Raw genomic sequence first — 16,627 nt, 5'->3', positions numbered from 1 at the left:
CATTCTATGTCCCTCTGGCACTATACAAGTAATAGTTAATCACCTTTCATCTTACTACAGTGAGCCATCGAAAATAAGCGACATCAAAAATTAGTTACTGAAGGCCGCTTCCTAACAAAAGTGGAGCAGAACTGTAGTCAGTAGGACTGCCTTGTCAGAGGGTTTCTTAGAACAGGAGGTTGCCTAATAAAACTGGACAGCTTTCACGGCACGATACCACTGGATTATCAACAGCTAATCAGATTAAAAACCCATACATTGGCTTAATTCACTAAGGGCCCAACCCACAGCTCCTGTTGGCTTCTGTGGGAGTCTAAGTACTCAGCACTTCTCCAGATCAGCCCCTAAAAAATTACACCAAACTATAATTTATTGAGCAACATGAATAATGAGGAAAATGGCAGGGCTGGCTGAGAAGGAAGAGCTGGAGTTCTAAAATACACGCTGTCTTTGCAGTTCTGACTTAAAACAAAAATTATGCACATTTGATTAGAAATGTCAACATTTTACAGCTGCTATTTTGAAGCGCGGCGCTATAAGTAATCTTGCTAGGAAGCGACATGAAGTTAAAGGTCTTGTTATTCATTATGTGATTTTGTCAGAGCTTGTAAAGCGCATTGACATTTATACTAATCCCCCGAATTTATGTAGTACCTTTGTCCTTTTAAGGATCTTAATTAAGCTTCACAACACCCTGGGAAGCAGATAAGCCCACTTTGTAGATGGGAAACTAAGGGCTGGTCTACACAGTTTTTGTACCAGTGTCACTATTTCCTTCAGGGATGTGATTTTCTATCAATATAGTTACACTGATATACTGGTATAATCCCATGCTAGCGATTGTAACGGTACCTTATAGTAGTACAGTTTACTTCTATTCTCATACAGGAATAAGCTACACTGGTATAAGCACCTTTGCACTGGAATAACTGTCTCCCCACGAGGAGGGTTGTGCGATTAATTATAATGGTATAGTTAAAGTGGTACAATTTATGTGTGAAGACAAGTTCTAAGACACAGGAGTCAAGGCCAACAATCTCTAAACTAGGGTGCCAATTAAGCACTTGGCCTGATTTTCAGCTGTACCGAGCCACTACAATTCCCAATGACAGCTTTGAACATTAAGCCATGTATTTAGGTGCTTTGTTTTATGTAACTAAATTTGAAAATTTTGGGTTAAGTTACTTGCCTGAAGGCACACAGCAATTGTTGTGGCAGGGCTGGGAATCGGGATTAGAAGACAGTAGAGTCCCGCTACCTATCAGTAAACCACACAGCTTTTTAACCCTTGGAAAGCTCATATTTCTCCCTCCTGATCATTTAGTAAGAACTGTTGGTGTCCCAGAACACCAGACTCCAGCGTAGGCGCTTTGTAGCACTACAGACAAAGCATCAAGATGTCTGATTTATTTTCATGGCATCCACAGTACAGGTTCCAAGAGGGATGATGATCAATAAAGAAAAACCCTGCACAAAATTTCCTCTCAAAGCTAAATATCTCATAGCAATTAAGAGAGCTGTGTGTTGTCCAGAGCTATCCCGAGAGGCTGGGGAAGTGGGACAGATCTCCTGTCCAGAGCTGGGGAGAAAGGGCTCTTTTCTGCCTGACTAATCACCCCCTCTACTGCACTGGAGTGGGTTCCAAGCTCCTTTTAAAAATTCTTTTCCTTGGAGTGAATCTGGGCGGTGGATCAGAGCTGAATGAACTCTACTGCTGCATTTCTGGTGCGACTTTGGGGGAAGGAACATGCAGGAGCACAGCTAAAAGCTCACCCCAGCCCAAGTCCTCCCTTTCCCGGGGCCTGGTTTTCAAAGGCGCTGAGCACCTGCAGCTCCCATTGACTTCAGCTAGAACTGTGGGTCAACGGCTTTGAAAATCCAGCCCTTAGTGAGTTCTATGTACATGGGACAGAAGTGCTCAGATTCCCTCAAGGACTTTCCCTTTTGCACTAAAGAGAAGCTCTGTCTAGTTGGAACAATATTGCCATCTAGAGGTGAGTAGTACAACCTTCCTGTTGCAGGCTATTGGTAGGGATTGATTATACTGGAACAGTATTCTTTTTAAACAAGGAGTTATTTGAGAGCACCTTTCAGGGAGGGAGGCAGAAGAAAAGAGAATTTGCTATCTGAGGAAATATATTTTGGCTTGATGTACACAGAAAACATACTTTAGTTCATATACTACAGTACTCACAGTTCGTATTGTAACAGATCTGTTCTTCCCCTTCACCCTTGCAGATGTTGCTGTGTGCAGCTCAGAACTTCAAGGGGCTAGAACTCTCATCTTCCTTCTCCAAGAGCAAAGCCCCCTACCATGGAAACTAATGGAGACTCACAGAAGTACAAGACCTATGACACACAGATGTGTCTTTCCAGTGCCATTCAGTATGCATATGCATACAGCCCCCCTCCAGGGCATTAAACATTGCTATAAACAAGAGCAGAATTCATTCTCCAGTCAGCATATTTAAACCAAGCCTTTAATCTGACTCATCCACTGATCATTTTACCCCTCACATGTAGGTCACTGGAAGTCTGAGAAAGCAGCAGCCCTTTGGAATGCCAACACAGGACCAGACAGAGATTTCCCCTTTTCCCAAGCTATGATTGTTCCTTTGCCATGTCCCTGGAGCCCACATTTGGGGGGAGGCGGGGGGCAATTGAAGGCCTCGCTTCATCTTTGCTGTTCCATCAGTCTCTGCAGCTATTTATTCCTTCATCTCACTCCTGGGATTATCCCTTCATTATTTGTTTCCAATAGTCAAAATAAAATGATTTATTTGTTGTCAGAAAAAAAAAATCAGCCCTGCTGACCAAGAGCAAAATATCCTGCAGGACTTCCAGAGCATCCCCAGCCGTCTTTGTTAGCCCCAGCTGCGAGCAAGAGAGAGCTTTAAAAACTAAAGGCCAGACCCACAAAGGGACATAGGCATCACAACACCTAACCTTCAGGCACCAAGAAAATCTCTGGAATAACAATGGGATCTACAAAGCCTGAGTAAGTTGCCTAGGCTCCCTATACACTGCATGGGGAGAGATAGATGTCTAAGAATGCAATCCATGAGAGCCAGTATGTTAGGTGGGGAGCTGCCTGAACTGCTCAGTGACAGGTGCAGACAAGGAGTTGGTCCTAAGCCCCGTCCCTCTCACAGACTTGGGTGCCTGTCTGCTTGTGATCCACAGCTGGGAACCCTTCTCCTGGAGCCAGGCACCGTAGATGCTTAAGTTGTTTCTTGAGAGAATGAATGAGGTGCCTGCCTCATACCACACAAAATGGCCGGAGAAGGAGATGGTGTTGATGGAGGAGACGGTGTTGGTAGTAGCCACCTTCTAAGTATTAGCCCAAGGGTAAGAGTGGGATGTGGGAGACCCAAGGTCAATACCACCTCCCCCCATGGGGAAAAAGGATTTGAACCAGGGTCTCCCACTTCCAAGGAGCTCCCTCAACCTCTCTAGCTGCAGCTGCTCCACTGGGTATAAATCCTTAAATAGTCAGTGGGCCAAAGAGTGATCCTATGGCCAGGGAGTTAGGGCATCCCATCCAGCAGGTGGGAGACCCAGAGTCCAGTCCCATTACTCTAATTATTTATCCACAGTGGAACAGCTCCAACAGAAGAGATTGAGGGAACTCCCACATCAGAATATCCCAGAGCTTGCTGGTTAGAGCACTCTTCTGAGAGGTGGGAAACCCTTGTTCAAAACCTCTCCCTTCTTTCAGGCAGAGAGTGGGGTTGAACCTAGTTCCCCACATCTCTCAGCTGAGTGCTCTAACCCCTCAGTTAACAATTATATGGGGGCCAGCACCATCTCCTCCTGGATTTTGAATGGGGCCCAATCCAGTACGTGTGCTCAGAGCACTTCTACTGGATGGGGGAACACCTGTCTTCCCCCACTAGGTGGAGTCCGCTGGGGCTTCCATGTGAGAAAGATGATGGTCTGAATGCTGGCAATGAGGCCGCAGTGCGCATGCTCAGAAGCGGACACGAAAGTGCCTTTCACCCTGAAAATTTAGGCACCAAGTAAGATTAGACACCAACCAAACAAGGGCTTTGTGAATCACAATGGAGCCTAAAACTGGGATTTAGGTACCTAAATACCTTTCTCAGTCTGGGCCCAAGAGCACAAAACTTTCCGTTAAAAATCTCTCATTTGCTCATGGATTGCAAGGCTTTGAAAGTTTGAAACTTTTATCTCCACCTAGTGGCAGGCTGAGAATAGACAGACTTCCAAAACATGGTAAGTATGTTATGAAACAGCATGATGGAAACATACTTTTTTCAGTCACAGCTCAGTCAAAGCCCCACCTTTCCCTCTTGTTCTGTTTAAATACCGTAGGGAGCAGTGTGGTCTAGTGGTCTGACCATCAGGAACACCTAGTCAGTGATGTGCCGCTGCTATTTTTAAGCCCTGCATCCCAGGGGTGTGCATGCTGCAGAGGGGCGGGTGGAAGGAAGAGGCTGGGGAATTCATTTAAACAAATTTAAATTAAAATGCTTTCTTATAACCAGGGCCAGGCTAAGAGGTGGAGGCACCGCTCAGTGAAAGTGACAGATTAAGGGCACTGGCTGGAAATACCCAACCTCTGAAAACAATAGAGGATTCTGATAGTCCAGCACAATGGGCAGCTTGCGCCAGGCAAATGAGGGCAGCGGAGTGGCCTGAAGATGCTGTTGGGGGAAATCAGAAGGTTATCCCTATTTTTAAACACTCCCAACTCTTGGTACAATCTTATCTTTTCCATTCTAAACATTAGAAGATTCCTCCTCAGCAGTATTCTTATGACAACCCCCACAACTCCAAAATAAACCATCCCAGGCAGGAACATCTCTCCTGGTTTGGTGAAGGAATGGTGGGAGGCAAGGCCTCTCTGGGACATCACTGGCTCCAAGACTGAGCCAAGCTCACTGTAAGAGGCAGGAGATGGTTCCCTGCCTCCCAGTGGGTGGCTGTGAGGATAAGTTGGCTAAAGGGCCACATTTATTTACTCAGGTTTATAGACTGGTGCTGAGTCATGCACATCTAAGCACATGTACAATTCTAACTTCCTAAAGGCGCACACAGAGCCAGTCAATTGATGCACCTTCAACAAAGCTCTCATAGGTCTCCCCACATAACTAAACCCTCATCCCTCCTCAACAGCTTCAGAGAAAGCCTGGGGAAGGAGGCATTGCTATATGGCCTGAAGGTTACTAAATGTGGTCTCGATGTGACTAAGCTGAGGGAGTGGGATTTGGAGCTCAAAGCCCTCCACTGAGCATAGCCTACCCAGATGAACACGGCCAGGGACTGGCCACTCAAATGTCCCATCTGATCTCAGCTGTCAGACAAGAGCAGCTCCTTAGAAATACAGCAATCAAACCATCCGGGAATTTACAGATCAAACCCCAATGCCTTGAACTGCACCTGAAAATAAGCTGGGAGCCAGTGCAGACTCTGGAGAACAGGTGTAACAAGCTCCTTGTGGGAGGCTCTGATAAGTAATTGAGCAGCCACCTTCTGCACCAGCTGAAGTTTGAGCGGTCTCCAGATATAGTTCATGCAGGGCATATTACAGTGACCCAACCCGGAGGTTCAGATTCAGAAGGAAAGGCTGCAACCTTCTTGTCTAGCACAGATGGATGAAACTACATTTGGGTGCTGCTGTCTGGACATCCAGCAGCTGAAATTCCAACAAGAATCTACAGTTGCAAACTTGAGTAACAAAAAGTAGGCTAATCCCTGACTTGGCAGCTTTTTCCTCTGGAGAGCCAGCCAACAGCACCACCTGGGTCTGATGAAACAGATATAGAGCAAGTGATAGCTCGGCAGTTTGTACCGCCTCAGACCTCCCATCCGCATTGAAGAGGACCAGTAATAGGGCAGATGCTTCCATACAAGGGAGAAACCATTCCAGTGCTTCCTTTGGATCATTCCCCCAAGGGAGGGGAGTGAGGATTGGCTAACAGAATACCCTGATGTCCTGAGACTCACATAGCTCCAACAGCTTGGAATCTACAAGGAGCCTTAGGTGCTCTGCATAGTTCCCTTGGTTCTCTCTCTCTCTCTCTTCCCCATGACAGCCTGGCTGCTCCAGGAGCCATGGAGCCCAAGCTCAGGTGGACTCTCTGTGCATTCAGAATGAGCATTTTAGTTAGTACAAGTCTCCCTAGGAACATGCCATGGAAAGCAGCAGCTGTTCCTTGCAGACACCCTCTTCCCTTTGCCCCCAATGCCACAGAGCCACCACTGCATTGGGGGGCTTTTGCCCAAGGTGAGAATGCAGTGATGTTGCTTCTCTCCCTACATTGTGGTGCTTTTCCAGCCACACCTTACTACCCCATGCAGCACATAGCCCACTGTCTGCAAAGCACTTTGCCCTTGGAAGAAGCTAGCTGCCCAGATACATAGTGCTCAGCTATAAGTCTCCTGTATGCATGAGTGTCTCTGTAATGCCATCATCCTGACTCTACTGTAACAATCCAGGCAGAAGGGTCCTGCCACATGAGTACGGTATTTGAGCAGAAGGCAGCAGGGTAGGCAGAATGTATAGCACATTGTGAGCCAGAGGGGTGTATCTGTTCATTTCATTTCTCCTGTCTCTATCCTCGAACAGACAGTGACTGCTCGGGGGCTGCAGCTGCTGATGCCAGGGGGACAGTTTTAAACATTTGCCCAGTTATTCAGTAATCTGCAGGCTGAGAGTCAGTTACTGAACTTGGGCACCTAAGTCCAGATACCCAGAGCCCCACAAGGGCACCTAGATCTGCATGTAGGGGGCTCAGGACCTGCCTTAAGTGACACCGTGAACACCTAAATGTGAAGACAACCATCCTACCTTAGGCCCCCAGGTTGAATAATTGGGCTTCACTTATTAAACAAGCTCAAGTCCCTACAGCTGCTGCCCAGAATCAAGGCTGCACTCTATTACATGCAATGACTGCTTTTCGGGGGGGGGGGGGGGGGGGGTTATGCAGGCTGGACTCTTGCTTCATCCCCAACCAGCCCCTTGAGCCATCCAGATGCTGCCTAGGGGGTGAGACTCCTGTGCTCCCGCAAGTTGCCTCCACTGATATGAGAGAGAAAGACAAACTCCAACTCCATCCAAACTCATCTACACCATGACTCATCTGCCTGGAGGGGGCAAACGGCAGCTTGGTGTTTGCTATTTTAATTTACTCTGTTGAACGCTACTGATGAGGTTTATATCCAGGGGATGATTTTCTTTCAGCCCTAGCCCAGCAGAAACAGTGCCCAGTTTATAACCGGAGAATCCAGTCCCTCTGATCTCATGTTACAGCCCAGGGCTGTAAGGCGCTCTGGGCTATAACAGGGGATAATAGGGACTGGTTGTGTTGGGCTATGGCCCTTCCAGCAGGCTCCCAGAGCAATTAGCAGGTGGCAGCATTAACTGCAAGGGTAATGAAGGACACCTGCCAGGAAACTCAGTGCTGCCTAACCCACTGCAAGGCCCAAGCACATTCCTGCTGAGTGTCCCAGGGCAGCATATCATCCAATCAGTGACCTGCTCCAGGTGGGGCTGGGTTCCCCAAACCCTATCACAGGGTGGCCCTGCAGGTCTAACACTGGCTCCTAGTCACCTCTTCTTTGTCTCCCATGGCTCTGTGCCAGCTTTCCTTCAGTGGCTTTGTCTCCTACCACATCAAACTCCTCATCCTTCCCTTCAAGTCCCCACATAATCCCACTCCACTCATGTCTCTAGTCATCCCCCCTCCTCACTCCACTCAAGGCTCTCTCCATCCTGCTCTGTCACTTTCTCAGGTGGAAGGGGGGAGGCATGAATGAAAGTCTCTCTTCTTGGTTACCAAGGCACTACCTGCTCCTGCAGTCTTCCCCTCCCCAGATCATCTCTCCCCACCCTTCCCTATTGCTCCTGCCATGCACTACCTAATGCATATGTTTCATTGGGTTTAGGGCTCATTCTCACTTCCCTGAACTCAATTTCAAAACATTTATTGAGGTCCAAAGGTCCCTGAGCCCATAAGCTCTCCAGGGCAGGGAGCATGTTTGTAGAGTGCCACATACATTTACAATGCTATAGCTACAGCATTTATAAGAGTCTCTTCTGTAGTAAGCACTAATGGGCATAGAGGCCCCAGATTAAATGGGTCATTATAGACTGCTAGCCTGCCCCCTCTCCCCAGCACAGGAAGGGTTAACACCATGCCCCAAGTCTGTTCAAGCCCTTTCTTCAGGCACCAGTTACCAACTGCACAAGCAAGCTCTAAAATGATACAGTTCAACATATATCTACCTTTCCCCAACCCTCCTGCTACAAACACCAACCTGCTGTCTGGTGCTCCCCTCCTACCTGAGCTCTTTCAGCCGTCCCAGAAATCAAAGTGCTCATTGGGTAATCACCAGACCCTTCCCAGCTGGGGCTGATCATGCTCTCTCCAAGGCCCAAACACCTGATCTTAAAAGGGCCCTACCTCAGAATAGGCTGGCTAGCCCGGGCCCCCTGGGATAAGTCTGCAAGCATTTTGGATCTAGTGGGAGTGAGTCTCCTCTCTTGGCTTAATGGGGTTTCTGCTGGTGCTCTAAAAACAATAGTGTAGACAGCACTTTGAAGTTGTAGCTTGGGATATGAAGCCCACCACCTCCCTAGGCTTCAGAGCCCAAGGTCCAGACAAAGCCACAACTTCACCATGGTACCTATCCAGCTATCCTAACACCAGCCCTGTTAGACCAAGTCTGGCCATCCAGGCTGGGAGACTGGCTCCTGCTCAAACCAAAATGCTAAACAGAAATACCGTACAGGGGCCGGCCACCCTGTTCCAGGCATGGAGACTTAATTCTCCTTTTGTGCCCAGGGTAGGTCCCTCCAGGTCAGCAGTGAGGCTCATTGGCTTGGCAGCAGTGGCTTGCCGTACTGCTGCCTGTGCTGGGGTGGGAGGGCTCTGCTCCCCAGGGAAGGGGGGCTGTCAATCCAGCCCCTTTTATGAAAAATAAACAACTGGATCCCAGAGGGAAGGCCTCATGTCAGGAATTTTCCCTTTCTTAAAACTTTCCATGTGGATGCAACCCTCCCTCCCTGATTGCTCCCTGTCCCCTCCAGGTGAATGAGAAGGTACCGGAGGCTTCCAAGCCGGGGAATGCGTTCCTTCTGGAAGTCGAACGCTTGCAGTGAAGATGGGCGTTTGGGCCTGTCTGGCAGCTGTGACTCCCTTCCTCACCGAGGCCAGGGCACTCCAGCCCTGCTCGCAGGCTTGGTCGTGCGGATGACAAGAGCAGATGTGGTAGGCCTGGACTCTGTAAGGCCTCAGCGCCCCAGTCCAGCTTTTCTACTTCCCTGTGGCCAGACAGCTCCATTAGCATAAGCCCTGTAGGACTCTGCTGAACACCAACCAGGGGACAGAGTTTGGGCAGTTGCTGTGTACGGAATCGGTGGCAATATTGCAGTCATGGGCACTAGCAGAAGAACCTAGCTAGCTAGTCATCTCTGCTAAAGATGGGGAAAGGATGGGGAGTTGCTCCCATCCACCTCCCAGTGGTTTTGGAATCTCCACTCAGGCAGGCAGTGCCCAGCCAAAGTCTCTTTAAACAAAAGCATTCCCCCATCCTACCCTAAACAACATCCCTCTACCCAACACTGCAGTCTGCCCCTCACCATGCACTGAAACAATATGGGGCTACCCCTCTACTTCACTCCAGCCAGTGTCCTGCGCTAACTGAGCTCACGACAGAAACAAATTCTGTGGCATTAACAGCACTTCATGGGGCAAGGGAACAGAAATTAAACTCTGAAACTCTGCTCAAACATATCAAACCCCATTAGCAATTAATTCTGAGCGGATCTACAGCTCAGAGCGTGGGACTCTGGCAGGTAATTGATGAAGGATCTCCCCTGGGCAAGGACCGGACCTCCCATGCTCCAGCACTTGGCTCCATGTTGCTCTAGATAGCTATCTGCTCACACTCACCTTTCAATCAGAACACATCTGCTGTGGTGCTCTGGCTCTCTCTGATTTTCCTGCTCCCTTCTGCCTGGTTTTCTCCTCCTGCTACTCATCTGTGAGTCTGTCTCTACAGTCACTTCCTCCTCTCCCTATGTCTTTCTTTCTTCCTTTCCTTTCTTTCTCTCTCTCTCTCTGTCTCCCTTGCTCACTTGCTCTCTCAGGAAATTAAAGATAATCCTTTTTTTTTTCCTTTCTGCTGCCGGATTCCCTGTTTAACATTCTCTGCATGTGCTTGCGCTGATTCAAAACAGGATTAGACATTCTGTTGCTTTGATGTCAGTTGGGCTCTGCACTTGAGGCAGAGAGGGGGAAACTAAAATGTCTGTTCACAAGCCCTGCAGGTTCTGCACATCCACTCACACCAGTCATCAACTGAAGGTCAGAGACATTTATCTGCCGCCCAGATAATAAAGGCGGGTTCCCCTTCCACTCGGATTAGTCTGCAGGAGGGACAAAGAGCGTGCCTTGCTCCAACCCCGCGACATGGCAGCCAGCCGCGCTCTGTCCCTATGCTGTTTGTTATTCCATAAGCCGCTGGCTTGCACTCCTGATTCCGTTTTCATGAGGCACTTTGGGGGCTTATCGGCTCCCGTTAGGAGGCAAGGAGTAATTAATCATATGAAAACATGGCTTGTTTGAGTGTCAGCAGATATTATAACCTACAGCAGTCACCCAGCAGGGAGCAAATATGCCACCGGAGTCACTTTCAATAGAGAGATCTGTCCCTCAGAATCCCTGAGGGGAAGGCATGCCTGGAGTTACCCTGAGCAGGCACCATGCCACCTTTAAGTGAGAAGCAAGGACAGGAGTGGATGCTCTGGGAATACATGGCAAAGGTAGTTAAGGAGAAAGTGCCCATCTGGGTTTTCCTTAGCCAGCCCCTGGGCCACCTTTAAATAAGAAACAAGGCCAGGGAAAGGCCTTGGAGTGGTTTGGCTGGAGTTTCACTTGATTAGGCCTGAATTTCTTCCCTGGGCCTTCCACAGGGAATGTGCAGCTGGCGTTATCCTCACTGGCCTAAATAACCTGTTAACTCCTCTAGTCCCTGTTTAGATTGAGTGGACCTGATCCTGCTCTCACAGCAGCGGAGGGCAGTTGTGCCTTCGATTTTAATGGAAGGCTCATGAGGTCCAGTGATTCTTGGGCACTGCCTGCCACATAGGTCAGCTCAGGAAAGTGAGACCCAGCTTGCATTCAGACCATAATAGACTCAAGGGAATCCTCTGGCATGAGTGTGGCTCAATCTCTTTGTATAGCAAAAGGCTGCGATCAGATACCTGGGAAACCAGCTCTCCTAGCGACTGTAGAGGAACTAACAGTCAGAGACACTGTGCAGTGGCCTAAATCATCCAAGAGTCGCTGTAGCTACTGGAGAACAACGCGGAGGTTCCAGGCAGCAGCTCGGGAACTCCAGGGGCCTCATTAATGTTCCAGGGGCACATCCCAAAAACATTTGAAATGTCACTTCACAAATGCATGACACTGCTCAGCTCCTTGGGCCATGAGACTGCCAAGGGGAGAGTCTGAGAGCACCAACAGGGAGCCCACAGTGATGGTAGGGAGGCAATGGAGCTATGGACAGTGACTGTAAGGAGACAACAGAGCCACAGAGAGGGAGCTTGCAGTGACTGTTGGGAGATGATGGACCCATGGACAGGGAGCTCCCAGGAACTACAGGAGTCAATGGAAGCACAGACAATGAGCCAATAAATGGATTCACTATGCCTGACTCTCACACACACACACCTCAGTGCACCTCACAGAGGAGGACGCAAGAATGCTGCAGCTAGCACTCCCTGAGCAGCAGGGGGCTGGCAAACATGGCAGTGGGAGTTGTGCACCCCAAAAAGGAGGCACATCCATGTGGGGTGGAGGGCAAACTCCTTGTCCCCCACTGGCGCCTGGTGGCTGGCACTGGGACCAGCGCATGTGGCACTAGTTTTAAGGAGCCTCCTCAAAGCATGCTCCACACAGTGCTCAGGCAGAATTCTGCTTGCCTCTGTCCAGAGCAACTACAGTGCCTCCAGCCCTCACCACTGCAGCCCTGCACCTCAGCACTGCTGGAATCACCTCACTTAGCCCAGTGTTCACAGGGTTATTCCAGGGCTTTGGAGAGTGTCCCACCTCATTGAGAACCCTCTTGCAGTGTCCCAAGTGCTCTGGAAGCTCCTCTGCCAACCAGGCAGGGGCTAATCTATTTTTGTCCAGCATTCACACAGACTAGATTAGTGCCTGAAATGAGCTCCATCCTTCATGCTGGAGCAAAGTAGATTAACTCGCAGTGCGCCTGCCTCACGTGACCCCCATTCTCCAGGCCTGCTGATTAATGAAGCTGCTTCCTTTATCTGCCAGGCTCAGGAAACCTGCGTATCTGGGCTGGCTTGAGACAAAGAGAAATATGGGCACTAGATACAGACACAGGGTATTATTGGACGCGTCAGCCTTGATGAGTGAGTTCTGCCATCTGGACCTTGCTGACATGCACCTGTTTCACAAGTTCCATCTCCCACACTAGCATCCATCACACTCCTGTCTCCTCTGCTTCCATCCTCGGTGCACTCATCCCACTGCACCTTTCTCCCCTTCACCCACACTCTCTTCACTCATGTTCCTTTCCTACATGCCCCTTCCTTCCCTCTCCCTTCCCAGGCATTGTCTCCCTTCACAGGTCCCTACTAATGATCTTTGAATTAGACACTGAATGAACTACCAGCCCGCTAACCTTTTCCTGGAGCGTGAGAGAGCCAGTGCCTGTGGAAGTGCCAGCGGTTCTGGGAAACACGGAGAGATCTGGCCAAACAGGGAGGAGGTGCCCGTCAGGGACTGCTGTTCAACCTGCAATCTATCAGGGACAGGATGGATTGCTAGTGGGAAGTCGCTGCTCATTCTCTAGAACAGGGGGGCTCATAACAAATTCTTTTGGTGGCCTCAGAGTGCAGCCACCAACTCTTGCTGGTGGCCGCTCTGACACTTTTTCCTAAAATAATTAATTAACTTTAGAAAAAAATATGCACATATACTAGCGCAGACTTGCTAGCTAGCTGGGAGGCTGTGAAAAGTGATATTACTAAACATAAGCCTCCCGCTGCTTGTGCTGGGACTGGTAACTGACGCGGCAAGCCCAGAGGTGCCTTGGCTATGACCTGCCAAGCCTACAGGTGCCTGGCACAAATGAAGCACTGGATGTGGGGTAGGCAGCGGGGGCCAGGGCGATGGGAGGTGGATGCTGAGCCCCGCCGCCCCATGGCCAAAGCCCAAGGCCTCATGGCCGGAGCCCTTTCGCCCTGGGAAGGTGGGTCAGGAATTCACTGGCTCCTTGCGGAGTCCAAGGTTCCTCCGGCATTGTGCCCCATGTGTCTCCAGAGGCAGTGCAGGACGCTGTCCCCTGCTGGCAGCGCCAGCAAACACCAAGGTGCATACAGGAGCAATAAGAAGGGGAGGGGTCGTTGCTTTGCCCCCTCCCTAATCACTGCCCAGGAGGCTATTGTGGCCACAAAAAAGTCACTGGTGGCTGCATTTGAGAAACGCTGCTTTAGAGCCATAAAGTGTGAGGCACCAGCTGCTTCATATTGACAGGGAGCTCTGGGGAGATAACTTGTGTCCCCTGAAGAACTGGGACATTTCTCCCTTCATCGCAGTCCTGGCTAGGGCACATTGCATTTTACCCCTCTTTAGCTTCCCCCGCTTTGGATACAAGAGCTATTTTCCTCATGGGCCTGAATTGCCCACCCCTACCAGCTGACACAACACAGGAGCTGGGGAAGGTGGTGGCCAGAAAGTCACACAATGACTGTTGATCTTTGGGCAACTGGCCCCACCCAAAGCCCGTTGGGAATCTTTCCACTCAGCGCAATGGGTGTTGGATCAGACCCCAACTGAATAGCTTTGCAAGGGGCCCCAATTTTGCTTGAATCATCCCTGAGTGAGTGTGCATGAAGTGGATCCTTCAGACTAATGATGCAGGCTGGAAGAGCTCCCAGTGAGGCTTCATTAAAACCTCTATCCTTTCAGCTCCCTCCAGCTTGGCTTTTGCAGAGATTGGTTGTTTGGGATTTTTTAAGTGGAAATTATTTCTCATTTCTCTTCACGATCGAGACACACACAAAAAAGAAAGGCCGGGAAGGAGCTCCTGGGAGATGAAAGAGCAGGATTATAGAGAGGGCTTTTGCTTTGTTATCCCTCTAGCACGGCTTAGAAAGTCTTTTCAGAAGCTGGATTTAATTGGCTAAGTTTTTCCTCACTGCCGAGCAGCTCTTCATAAAGGAAAGTGTGGCTCTTGAGTCAGGGCTAGAGTCTCTGGTCTATTAAGGACAGTGTATGCCAAGTCAGTGGTGCAAAGTGGCCTTAAATTGACAGAGCTGTCCCCTTGTGTTGGGGAACTGTCTACTGATGGAAAGCAGGCAGAAGCAACTATACCAGTCGCTCCCTGCCTCCCAGTATAAAGGCTGGGATGGGCTGTGTCAGAGGTGTTCTGGGATCAGGGCATGGGTGGGATCACTACACCTGATCCTCTTCTGCTGTGAGATCCATTCCAGACCTTTTGGACACCTGCTGCTCTAACTTCCTCTGGAGACAGGTGATCATGGATAAGGAAGCCACTGCCTGCGGCCACCCTCAGATGAGCACAGCTTGGACATAGTGGAGAATCAGGGCCATGCACTGGGAGGCAGCGCTATCCAGTGGTTAGGGCACTTTTGAATTCCAGCACTGCCAATGACTTGCTGTGTGTCCTTGGACAAGTCATTTCTTCTCTCTGTGCATTCCCCATTGGTAAAACAGGGATGACACTTACCTTCCCCTATCAAGTTGTAGCAAGGAAAAGCACTCTGAGAGCTAAAGCTAAAAGAGCTAAAAGTTACTGTGAAATCAGTGGGACCCAAAGGGGCAACTATAAACTGTGATAGGCAGGGGTTGATTTGGGCATAGGTGCCATGTTACAGGTATGATGATTTGGGAAGGATTTCTTCTGAGGACACAATCCCATGAGAAACCCCTCTGTACACTGGTACCTCATCCCAGGAGTGCAAGTAGAGATAGACAGGCCAGACAGATTCAGAAGATGCCCAGAAGGTTTGTCCAGAGACCCTGAAACTGGCTGGCTGGCCAGAAGATTTGATGCTCTGGGGATTTTTCCATCCCTAGGAGGGCAGGGGGGTGGCAAAAGGCAGGCCAGCCTGATGATGGACTCCTTGCCCTAGCAAAGGGAAGGCAAGAAAGATATGTCAGTTTGCCCTGGGGGGAAATGGTAGATTGGAGGCAAACCAGGGATAGGGGGAATGATGGAGGAATCTGTTTTACTGACGTGGGGGAACAATTCCAAGCTGGGCACTAATCTGCTTAGGGCTGGCCTTGCAATGTGACCTGATAAGTCCTAACATGCGGCCCCCAATTGCCCCATGCAAGAAGAGGACACAGCTGATCAATTACAGGTTTTATTGCTAGTGAGCAGGCAGCAAGCAATTTGTATTCACTGCTCAGGGAGAAGGTAAGTGTGATGACATATTATGGCTGGCTGCATTTATTGCTGATGTGACCCTTTATGAGCAGGTATACAGAGAGAGCAGCTCTCTGCTCCCATGAAATCTCGGACACCAAAGGGTAGGGTTTGAATGTCAGGCTGCTGTGAATGCAGACAATCCCCCATATGATGCATGAGGACAGAGCTTGGATCAAGACATAAGCCCCGAGCGAGGCAGGTATTGATTGCAGCAGTGTTGAACGTTAGTCACTTCACTTCCAAGCTAAAAACACCACCACATGTTAACATAACGATAAGGCTACAGTTATAGGAAATACAGAGGCTAAGTTTACCCTGGTAACCTTAACCTGTCCACATTACACTTGTGGGCCCAAATTCTCCTTTCAAAGTCTCACTGGTGTGACGCTATCAAAAGTCAATGGGGATGCCCCGTGGTAAGCGAGAAGGGGAACTTGTGCATCTAGTATTGTGGACTAATAGTGATGCTGATATATGTCATATGCAATGGGCCCATTTCTGCCTTCAGATCTGCACCCACCTCTTCAAATGATGTTGATGGGAGTTGCTCAGATGTAGCACAGGGACTTATTACACCTCGGACTTACTGGTGTAAATCAGGAATGTCGATCCACTGGAGGCAGTAGAAGTATGGTGCGGTAAGTGAAGGGAAAATCGGGCCTCGTGCACGCAGTTGTAGATGAGTTACTATTCAACCCCAAACATTTTCATTTCCGGACTTCGCAGCATTTAAAACTGCAGCTGCCTCCTCGCCCTATCTGTTCTTATAAATGAGAAGTAACTAGCATTCTACCCTGAGGCAATACCTGCCTCCCTCAGGGCTCCTTGCTGTTGATACAAGATACTGGTACAACCCTGGAATTTCTTATCATAACAGCGGAATGTGTCCATTTGCTGAGCACATATCCATATCCCTGACCTTACTGAGACAGTTACAGCCATGGCAGCCCGGTGCTCTTTTGTCTTCGGATTTTTTAACCTTTAACAAGGAAAAGAAAGCTGCAGAAGCCACTTGCCTTGGCCTTTGGCTCGCTGCAATCAGCCAGGGGAAGCAGGGCATAAAGACCAAAGCCTCAAATTAGCCGTTTGAGACTAGAATTACTAACGGGCTGACCAGACAGTTCTAATCTTTCATTTCAATGGCAAGAAAGTGGCAGTGAGAGATGAAGTGATT

Source organism: Chrysemys picta, chromosome 12 (genome assembly GCF_011386835.1).
Source record: "Chrysemys picta bellii isolate R12L10 chromosome 12, ASM1138683v2, whole genome shotgun sequence".
Classification (NCBI taxonomy): domain Eukaryota; kingdom Metazoa; phylum Chordata; order Testudines; family Emydidae; genus Chrysemys; species Chrysemys picta.
This window is presented reverse-complemented; position numbering follows the sequence as displayed.